The 9,856-nt window shown below is 42.5% G+C and overlaps 1 long non-coding RNA gene across 1 annotated transcript; it reads left to right on the top strand.

The window, feature by feature from the left end:
• The first annotated feature begins 6,513 nt into the window (after positions 1-6,513).
• On the top strand, positions 6,514-8,562 carry LOC147645660 (uncharacterized). Its single transcript, XR_015282228.1, has 3 exons — positions 6,514-6,636; positions 7,616-7,693; positions 8,357-8,562. It is a non-coding gene; the product is annotated as an uncharacterized LOC147645660 (long non-coding RNA).
• The last annotated feature ends 1,294 nt before the right edge of the window (positions 8,563-9,856 follow it).

Here is a 9,856-nt window from a genome sequence, read left to right as displayed (position 1 = left end):
AAGGCAGGGAAAGATAGCAGCTTGCAGCTTTGTGCTCAGATAATGGCCACACTCCCCACAGCAGCCATGGGGAAAAATCATCTGTGTTCCTGAATGCCAACAATTTCATCCGATTTTACTGGAATTTTGTGGGATTTGGAGGAGACTTGAAGAATTTGGTGAGATTTTTCTTAGATTTTGTGGAAATTTGTTGAGCTTTTGTGGGATGCTTCTAGAATTTGGAAGGGTTTTGAGAAGATTTCAGGAATTTTGTGGGATTATTCTGGAGATTTGTGGGACTTTGAGGAAATTTAAAGAATTTTCTGGGATGCTTCTGGAATTTTGTGGGATTTTTTTGAATTTTGTGAAACTTTCTGAAATTTTGTAGGATTTTGAGGAAATTTGAAGATTTTTGTGAGATTTTTCTTAGATTTTGAAAAAATTGGAGATTTTGTGAGATGTTTCTGGAATTTTGTTTGATGTTCTGAAATTTTGTGGGATATTGAGTAGATTTTGTAAGATATTTACAGAATTTTGTGAGATTTTTTGTGGTATTTGTGGGTTTTTGAGGAGATTTGAAGAATTTTGAGGGATTTTTCTTAGATTTTGTGGAAATTGGTGGAGATTTTGTGGGATGTTTCTGGAATTTTGTGGGATAATGAGGAGATTTAGGGAACTTTGTGGGATTTTTCTGGAATTTTGTGGGGATTTTCAAGAATTTTGTGGGATTTTGAGGAGCTGTGGGAATTTCGTGGGATTTTTATGGGATTTTGTGGTCATTTGTGTAGATTTTGTGGGATGTTTCTGGAATTTGGTAGGGGTTTGGGAAGATTTAGGGAATTTTGTGGGATTTTTTGTGGAATTTTGTGGGATGTTTGTAAAATTTTGTGGGGTTTTGAGGGAACTTGAAGAATTCTGAGGGATTTTTCTTGAATTTTGTGGAAATTTGTGGAGATTTTGCGGGATATTTCTGGAATTTGGTAGAATTTTGAGAAGATTTAAGGAATATTGTGGCATGTTTCTGGAATTTTGTGGGATAGTGTGAAAATTTAGGGAATTTTGTGGGATGTTTTTTGAATTTTTTGGAGATTTGTGTAGATTTTGTGGAATGTTTCTGGAATTTGGTAGTGTTGTGAGAAGATTTAGGGAATTTTGTGGGATTTTGAGGAGACTTGAAGAATTTTGACAGACTTTTCTCAGATTTTGTGGAAATTTGTTGAGATTTTGTGAGATGTTTCTGGAATTTGTTTGATGTTTTCTGAAATTTTGTAGGATATTGAGTAGATTTTGTGGGATATTTATGGAATTTTGTGGAAATTTCTGTGGGATTTCTGGGATTTTGAGGAGACTTGAAAAATTTTGAGGGATTTTTCTTAGATTTTGTGGAAATTTGGGGACATTTTGTGGAATTTTGAGAAAAATTAGTGAATTTTGTGGGATTTTTCTGGAATTTTGTAGGAATTGGTGGAGATTTTGTGGGATGACTCTGGAATTTGGTAGGGACTTCAGAACATTTAGGGAATAGTGTGGGATTTTTCTTCAATTTTCTGGAATTTTCTTAGATTTTTTGGAAATTGGAGGAGATTTTGTGGGATGTTTCTGGAATTTTGTGGGATTTTTCTGGAATTTTGTGGGATTTTGAGAAAATTTAAAGAATTTTCTGGGATGTTTCTGGAATTTGGTGGGTTTTTTTTGAATTTTGTGAAAATTTCTGGAATTTTGTGGGATTTTGAGGAAATTTGAAAAATTTTGAGGGATGTTTCTTAGATTTTGGGGGAATTGGTGGAGATTTTGTGAGATGTTTCTGGACTTTTTGAGATTTTAAGAAAATTTTAAGAATTCTGTGGTATGTTTCTGGAATTTTGTGGGATTTGTGAAGAGACTTGAAGAATTTTGTGAGACTTTTCTTAGATTTAGTGAGAATTTCTGGGGATTTTGTGGGATTTTTCTGGAATTTTGTGGGATTGTGAGGAAATTTGAAAAAATTTTGAGGGATTTTTCTTAGATTTTGAGGAATTTTTTGTGGATTTTGTGGGATGTTTATGGAATTTGGTAGAATTTTGAGGGAATTGGTGGAGATTTTGTGAGATGTTTCTGGAATTCTTGGTATTTTAAGAAAATTTTAAGAATTCTGTGGTATGTTTCTGGAATTTTGTGGGATTTTTTTTTAATTTTGTGAAATTTTCTGGAATTTTGTAGGATTTTGAGGAAATTTGAAGATTTTTGTGAGATTTTTCTTAGATTTTGAAAGAATTGGTGGAGATTTTGCGAGATTTATGGAGATTCAGTTTGATGTTTTAGGAATTTTGTGGGATATTGAGTAGATTTTGTGGGATATTTTCAGAATTTTGTGAGATATTTGTGGGATTTGTGGCATTTTGAGGAGACTTGAAGAATTTTGAGTGATTTTTCTTAGATTTTCTGGAAATTTGTTGAGCTTTTGTGGGATGCTTCTAGAATTTGGTAGGGTTTTGGGAAGATTTCAGGAATTTTGTGGGATTATTCTGAAGATTTGTGAAACTTTGAGAAAATTTAAAGAATTTTCTGTGATGCTTCTGGAATTTTGTGGGATTTTTTTGAATTTTGTGAAATTTTCTGAAATTTTTTAAGATTTTGAGGAAATTTGAAGATTTTTAAGAGATTTTTCTTAGATTTTGAAAAAATTGGAGATTTTGTGAGATTTTTCTGGAATTTTGTTTGATGTTTCTGGAATTTTGTGGGATATTGAGTAGATTTTGTGGGATATTTACAGAATTTTGTGAGATTTTTCTAAGATTTGTGGGATTTTGAGGAGACTTGAAGAATTTTGAGGGATTTTTCTGGAATTTTGTAGGAATTGATGGAGATTTTGTGAGATGTTTCTAAAATTTGATAGGTATTTGAGAAGATTTAGGGAATTCTATGGGTTTTTTCAAGAAATTTGTGAGATTTTGAGGGATTTTCAGAATTTTGTGGGTGTTTCTGGAATTTTGTGGGATTTTGAGGAGATTTAGTGAATTTTGTGGGATTTGTCTGGAATTTTTTGATATTTTGAGAAAATTTTAAGAATTCAGTGGGATGTCTCTGAAATTTTGGGGGATTTTGTGTGGGATTTTGAGAAGACTTGAAGAATATTGAGGGATTTTTCTTAGATTTTGTGGAAATTTGTAGAGATTTTGTGGGATGTTTCTGGAATTTGGTTGGGTTTTGAGAAGATTTAGGGAATTTTGTGGGATTTTTCTGGAGATTTTGTGAGGCTTTTCAAGAATTTTGAGGGATTTTGAAAAGAGTGGAAGCATTTTGAAGGATTTTTCTTAGATTTTATGGAAATTTTTGTAGATTTTGAGGGATATTTCTGGAATTTGGAAAGTTTTTGTGAACATTTAGGGACTTTTGTGGGATTTTCCTGGAATTTTGTGGGGCTTTTCAGGAATTTTGTGGGATTTAGAGGAGACTTGAAGAATTTTGAGGGATTTTTATTAGAGTTTGGGGAAATTTGTGGATATTTCGTGAGATGTTGCAGGAATTTTGTTGGGTCTTTAGGAGATTTAGGGATTTTTGTGAGATTTTTGTGGAATTTTGTAGGATTTTCAAAAGTTTATTTTTATTTCTTTTGAATTTTATATGAATTAGAGATTTCGTTGGACATTTCTGGAATTTGGAAGGGTTTTGAGAAAATTTAGGGAATTTTGTGGCATTTTTCTGGAATTCTGTAGGGCTTTTCTTGAATTTTGTGGAATTTTTCTTGAATTTTGTGGAAATTTGTGGAGATTTTGTGGGATGTTTCTGAAATTTTATTGGATATTGAGTAGATTTATGGAATTTTGTGGGATTTTTCTTGAAGTTTGTGGACATTTGTGGACATTTTATGGGATGTCTCTGGAATTTGGTAATGTTTTGCGAAGATTTAAGGAATTTTGTGGGATTCTTCTGCAATTTTGTGGAATTTCTCTAGAATTTTGCGGAATATTTCTTAGATTTTGTGGGAATTGGAGATTTTGTCGGATGTTTCATGAATTTGAAAGAATTTTGAGAAGGTTTAAGGAATATTGTGACATTTTCTTGGAAATTTGTGGAATTTTCCTGGAATTTTGTGGAGTTTCTCTAGAATTTTGTGGCATTTAGAGGAGACTTGAAGAATTTTGTGGGATTTTTCTTAGATTTTGTGGGAATTGGTGGAGATTTCGTGAGATGTTGCAGGAGTTTGGTTGGGTTTTGAGGGGATTTAGGGATTTTTGTTGGATTTTTCTGGAATTTTGTGGGGCTTTTCCAGAATTCTGTATGATGTTTTTTGAATTTTGTAGAATTTCTGTTGAATTTTGTGGTATGTTTCCGGAACTTTGTGGGATATTGAGGAGATTTAGTGAATTTTGTGGGATTTTTCTTGAATTTGATGGACATTTGTGGATATTTTGTGGGATGTTGTGTGGAAGCTAAGGCCCAGCGCTCGGAAGATATCGGGATGTAACGGAAAGATAGTAACCCCCCCTCCTCCACAGAGTATGGTAATGCTCCCTGCAATTGGCCAACAGCACCTGGCTGTGATGAAAGCAGATGGGACTGACATAGTGACCCTCGGTTATAAAATGTCAAATTCTCCAGCAATAAACGCCATTCTGCCATCCATCACATTGGTGTCGTGGGTAATGGACCGAGTGGCCAAAGATGCTGGCCACCGTGCTGTTCCTGGAACCAGGGTGTCTGCCTTGCTTAAAAGACAACAAATATCCCACAAAATACCAGAAACATCCCACAAATTTCTGCAAAATTCAAGAAAAATCCCACAAAATTCCCGAAGGCTTCTCAAAACCCTACCAAATTTCTGAAACATCCAACAAAATCTCTAATTCCCACAAAATCTAAGAAAAATTCCTCAAAATTCTTCAAGTCTCTTCAAAATCCACAAAAATCCCACAAAAATCCCATAAAATTCCAGAAACATCCCACAAAATCTCCTCAATATCCCACAAAATTCCAGATAAATTCCACAAAATTCCAATATAATCCAAAAAAATTCAATAAATCACCTCAATATCCCACAAAATTTCAGAAACATCCAACAAAATCTCACAAATTTCCACAAAATTCCAGAAAAATCCCACAAAATTCCCTCAATCTTCTCAAAACCCAACCAAATTCCTGCAACATCTCACAAAATCTCTACCAATTTCCACAAAATCTAAGAAAAATTCCTCAAAATTCTTTAAGTCTCTTCCAAATCCCACAAAATTCAAGAGAAATCCTCAAAATTCCAGGAAAATGCCACAAAATTCCCTAAATCTTCTCAATATCCCACAAAATTCCACAAACATCCCACAAAGTGTCCACAAATTTCCACAAAATTAAAAAAAAAGCCCCACACAATACCAGAAAAATCCCCAAAAATTTTTTAAATTTTCTCAAAACTTCACGAAAGTCAGGAAACATCCCACAAAATCTTTACAAATTAACACAAAATCTAAGAAAATACCTCAAAATTCTTCAACTCTTTTCAAAATCCCACAAAATTCCAGAAAATTCTAAAACATTCCATAAAATTCCACAACATTCCAGCAAAATCCCAAAAATTACAGAGGAATAAAAAAATATCCCTAGATCTTCTCAAAACCCTTCAAAATTCCAGCAACATCCCACAAAATGTCCACAAATGTCCACAAAATTCATGAAAAATCCCACAAAATTCCCTAAATCTTCTCAAAACCCTGCCAAATTCCAGAAACATGCCACAAAATCTCCACCAATTCCCTCAAAATCTAAGAAAAATCCTTCAAAATTCTTCCAGTCTCCTCAAAATCTTACAAAAATCCCACAAATTTCCAGAAACATCCCAAAAAATCTCTTCAATATCCCACAAAACTCCTGAAAAGCCCCTCAAAATTCCAGAAAAATCCCACAAAATTCCATAAATCTCCTCAATACCCCAAAAAATTTTTGAAAAGCCCCTCAAAATTCCAGAAAAAAATCCCACAAAATTCCCTAAATCTTCTCAAAACTCTACCAAATTCTGGAAATAACCCACACAATGTCCACAAATGTCCACAAAATTCAAGAGAAATCCACAAAATTCCAGTAAAATCTGATGAAATTAGTGCTCAGGTACACACATCATCACACAATGATTATATGAAGGTGCTTCATTGAAGAGCTCTGGGTGTCAGGGGTACACAGACCCAAATCTGACCCATCTTGCTTTTGAGCTGAACATGTTTTATACTCTATCGTTATACAACTTAGATATTAACAATTAAACTTACATTGTTCTATTGTATGCATTGTTTTTACCCAAGCATGGATTTCTCGTGATCCCCCCCAGCTTCCTAGCATTGTTCCTCATGTTCTTTAAACAATAATTATATCTAATCACATCTAACAATTCTATCATTTATCATATATTGATTCCACAGGTGCAGTTTCACATGATCTTTAGCAAGCACAAGGCCTAACATTTCCCAGGCCTACTTGTCCCACGTCTTTCCAAACCCAACTTTCTAAGTCCCCAGATTTTCTAAGATTTTAAGACCTTTTACTCTCAGTTCCATCTGATCCACCTGTGCCTTTTCCTTTCTCCTGAGAACGATCAAAAAGCTCTGCTGAAGGCGGCGTTTCCCGGAGGAAGCAGTGGCCCATGGGCAGCCTCTGCTGCAGGAAGGGAGGCCTTGCCAGGCACAGTCACAGGAGGTAATTGCTGTGCCTCTGGGCCTGAGCCCTGCTGAGGCTTGAGCTGCCATCTCTGCTGCTTGGCTGTGCCTGCCCTTCAGGGATGTTGCACAGAGCATGGAAAGGGTATTGAGAGTAACCAGAGCCAGCCCAGAGCTCCCCAGGCCCCTCTGCAGCTTTGGCCATGTCCATTGACATCTGGCTCCCACAGCCTTACCCAAACCCCTTGCAGTGCCCAGTTCCCTAAGGCAGAAGGGGATCTCAGCACACCATGGAATGGTTCTGATGTGTGCTGCCTTCTAGATTGGGACCATGACATGGATTATCTGAAAGTGCTGGTTAATGGTGGTTTGAAGACCTTGCCAGACGCTGGAGGCAAGTTCTCTATGTCCCTTTCCACACAGAATAATCAGTGTCAATGTGGCAAGAGCACTCTCACGTTCCATTTCCCTTAAGAGTCTGAAGGTTGATGGATTCTGGAAATGTCGCCCTGCTCCCTTCTGGAGCCCTGAGTGATCCCACAGCATTGCTGTCAGTGGGAGGAAGGAGCATTTAGCTGTCAATTTTCTTCCCGTGTGCAATGCCAGTGTCTCCTTCCATGTGCTCTGTGCAGCCACGGAGAGGAGCAGAGAGGGAAGGGGCCAGGTCCAGGGCTGTGCCCCAGGGCTGTGCCTTGTGTGGCTCCTTTGCCAGCCCCAGGGAGCCTGAGCTGCTCCCACTGCTGCTGCCAAGCCCTGGCCCTGCCTGGGGCTCAGTTCAGAGCTGCTGGCAGCTCCAGGGAGTCCTTCCTCTCCTGACTGCCATGCAAGGGGCTCTTTCCATCCCAGTGTGGGCCCACTGCAGGCACGTGGTCCCCCTGCTCCTGCTCCGGAGTGCAAGGCAGAGATGAGGGAGTGCCTTGGAGGGCACCAGTCACCCAGGTGCACTCACTGCCACTCCAGCCTGAAGGAGAATTTTCAGCAGTGTCACGGGAGCTGTTCTGCCCTGCCTTTCTTTGCAGATGAACTTGATGATGAAGATGATCTGGATTCCCAGTCCATATCAGTTACTGAGCCTGATAATGAGGAAGATGATGAGGGTAGGTCAAAGCCTTTCCTTCTGGGAGACCAATGGAGGAATTCAAACATCTGGACATAATCCTGAGTGATCTGGAGAGATGCCGTGGTGGGTCCATGTCCCTCAGCCTTCTCCTGAGACTCAGCAGCCGGGGGCTTTCTCTGCACATCTGGACACGCCATGCCCAGCACAGCGGGAAGGGATCCATGGCAGCCTCACTGCTCCACTGCTGCTTTCCTGGCCTGCAAGGCTTTTTCCCAGCCTGGCCTGGCTGCAGCTTCTCCCCAGCCTCTGCAGGAAGGCATTTAGCATCAGCTGACAGGGAGCCCAAACAGCAGCACAGGCGATGCACACCCTGAGATCCCCTGCAATTTCCCGGTCTCAGGGTAGATCAGGTGTAGGGGCTGTTTGGAGGATGGAGGGCCATGGAGCAGCTTCAAAAGCCTGGGCATTTTCCTGATCCTTATCCATGTTTTTGCAAAGTATTGCCTGGACAAGACCAGCATAGCACAGAGAAATTGTGCCATGCGAGCTCAAGGGCTTGAGCAGTCTTGTGCCAAGGGGTGGCAAGGTGCCTGCAGGCCCCAGCTCTGGGGGAAACAGAGAACGTCCTGGCCGTATCCAGCGTGCTGCCAGCTCAGCAGTGGAGCACAGCACAGGCTCACGCTGCCCATTGCTCCCACAGATGCAGCCGGCACCACAAGACATGCTCAGAAGATCTGGGAGAGCATGAGAAGAGTTTTCTACCAGGGAACACATGGCTTGACTAAGTTAATGGCCATTGTGGCTGGTGGAGCAATTTTCCTGATGATGTACTATGCTGGAATCTGGTATTGCTGGAAGAGAAAACAGTGAGTGTTTTGCTGATCTCGGCCTCAAGCAGTTGGGAAGCACTCCCAGTGACGCTGCTGTGCACTTGTGGCTAGTCCTTAGTTGCCCAAATAACTCTGCCAAGAGTTCTGCTGCTGCCCAGGGCTTTCATTGGCCTCTTAAATGCTGGGCCCTGTCCTGGGGAGCCCGCTGGGGCTGCAGCCAGTGCTGGCTGCCACTGAGGCTGCCTGGCCAAGAGCAGCCCCAGGAGCAGCGGGCAGAGGCGCTCTGGGGCCCGCTCCTGGCCAGGGACCCTGCCCAGAGCCATCCCCTGCTCGCCGGGGCCTTGAGGGGCAGCTGTCCAGCTGGGCCAAGCTGTGCCAGCAGCTCCAGCCATGCTGGGGAGCCTTGGCCGCTCTGGGCCCTGCTGTGCAGGAGGGTCCCTGCGTGCCAGCGGCAGCTGGGGGCCTCAGGCACCTCCTCTCTCCACAGGAGCACCTCTGCACCTTCAGAACAGCAGCCAAAGACTTTAATCACCGAGAAGCTGACCTGTCATCCCCGCTCTTCACCTCTGTCTCCCTCTGCTCTGCTGCGGCTCCATCCCTGTCTTGAGGGCGTCCCAAGACCCACACCTGCAAAGTGAGAGCCTCTGCCCCTGAGCCCCCTGGCCCTGGTCCCTGGCCAGGACTGAAATTGGGCAGCCCCTGTCCACCAGAGCAGGGCTTGGCCCATGGTTTTTGTTCCAATAAAGAGATGGAGCTTTCACCTCGGTGTCTGGCTGGTACCACCAGCAAAGCCCTCATGGCATCAGCCCCTGCTGAGCTCCATGTCCTGGAGTAGCCGGGGGTGTCCACGGTGTGGGCAGGCAGGAGCCAGGCAGGGGCTGCCATGACCAGTGGTGGGGCCACGAGGGGCTGGGGAGCCCATGCTGTGCGTCCCTGGGCTGTGAGGGCACATTTCCTTCAGTGGCATCACCTGGGCCTGCACCTCATGAGGCACCCAGGGCTAATTTGGGCTCTCTGCTAAGGTGTGCAGGGATCCCCCATGAGGTGTGCAGCGGGGTTAAATTGAGAGGGTTTTTTCCTCTTTTCAGCACAGCAAAGGGGACACTCTTGGCTGAGGTTTTGCAGAGCTGGGAGGAAGCCTCTTGCGAGCCCTTGGGCCCGGCCTGTGGGCACAGCGGGCAGGCAGAGCCCATCCCTTGAGGCCAGTCCGGGCTGCTCGGGCCGGGCCGGGCCGGGCCAGGTGAGGGCCCCGGCAGGGAAGGGCCGTGGCCGTGGGCTCTGATGAGGCTGCCGAGCTTCACCCTGGCCCTGTGCTGCAGCCAAACACACATTTACAGCCACAGCCATTCTCTGGGGCACAGGAGGCACCC

The sequence above is a fragment of the Cyanistes caeruleus genome, unplaced genomic scaffold (genome assembly GCF_971803275.1).
Source record: "Cyanistes caeruleus unplaced genomic scaffold, bCyaCae1.hap1.1 HAP1_SCAFFOLD_200, whole genome shotgun sequence".
Taxonomy (NCBI): Eukaryota; Metazoa; Chordata; class Aves; order Passeriformes; family Paridae; genus Cyanistes; species Cyanistes caeruleus.
This window is presented reverse-complemented; position numbering and strand designations above follow the sequence as displayed.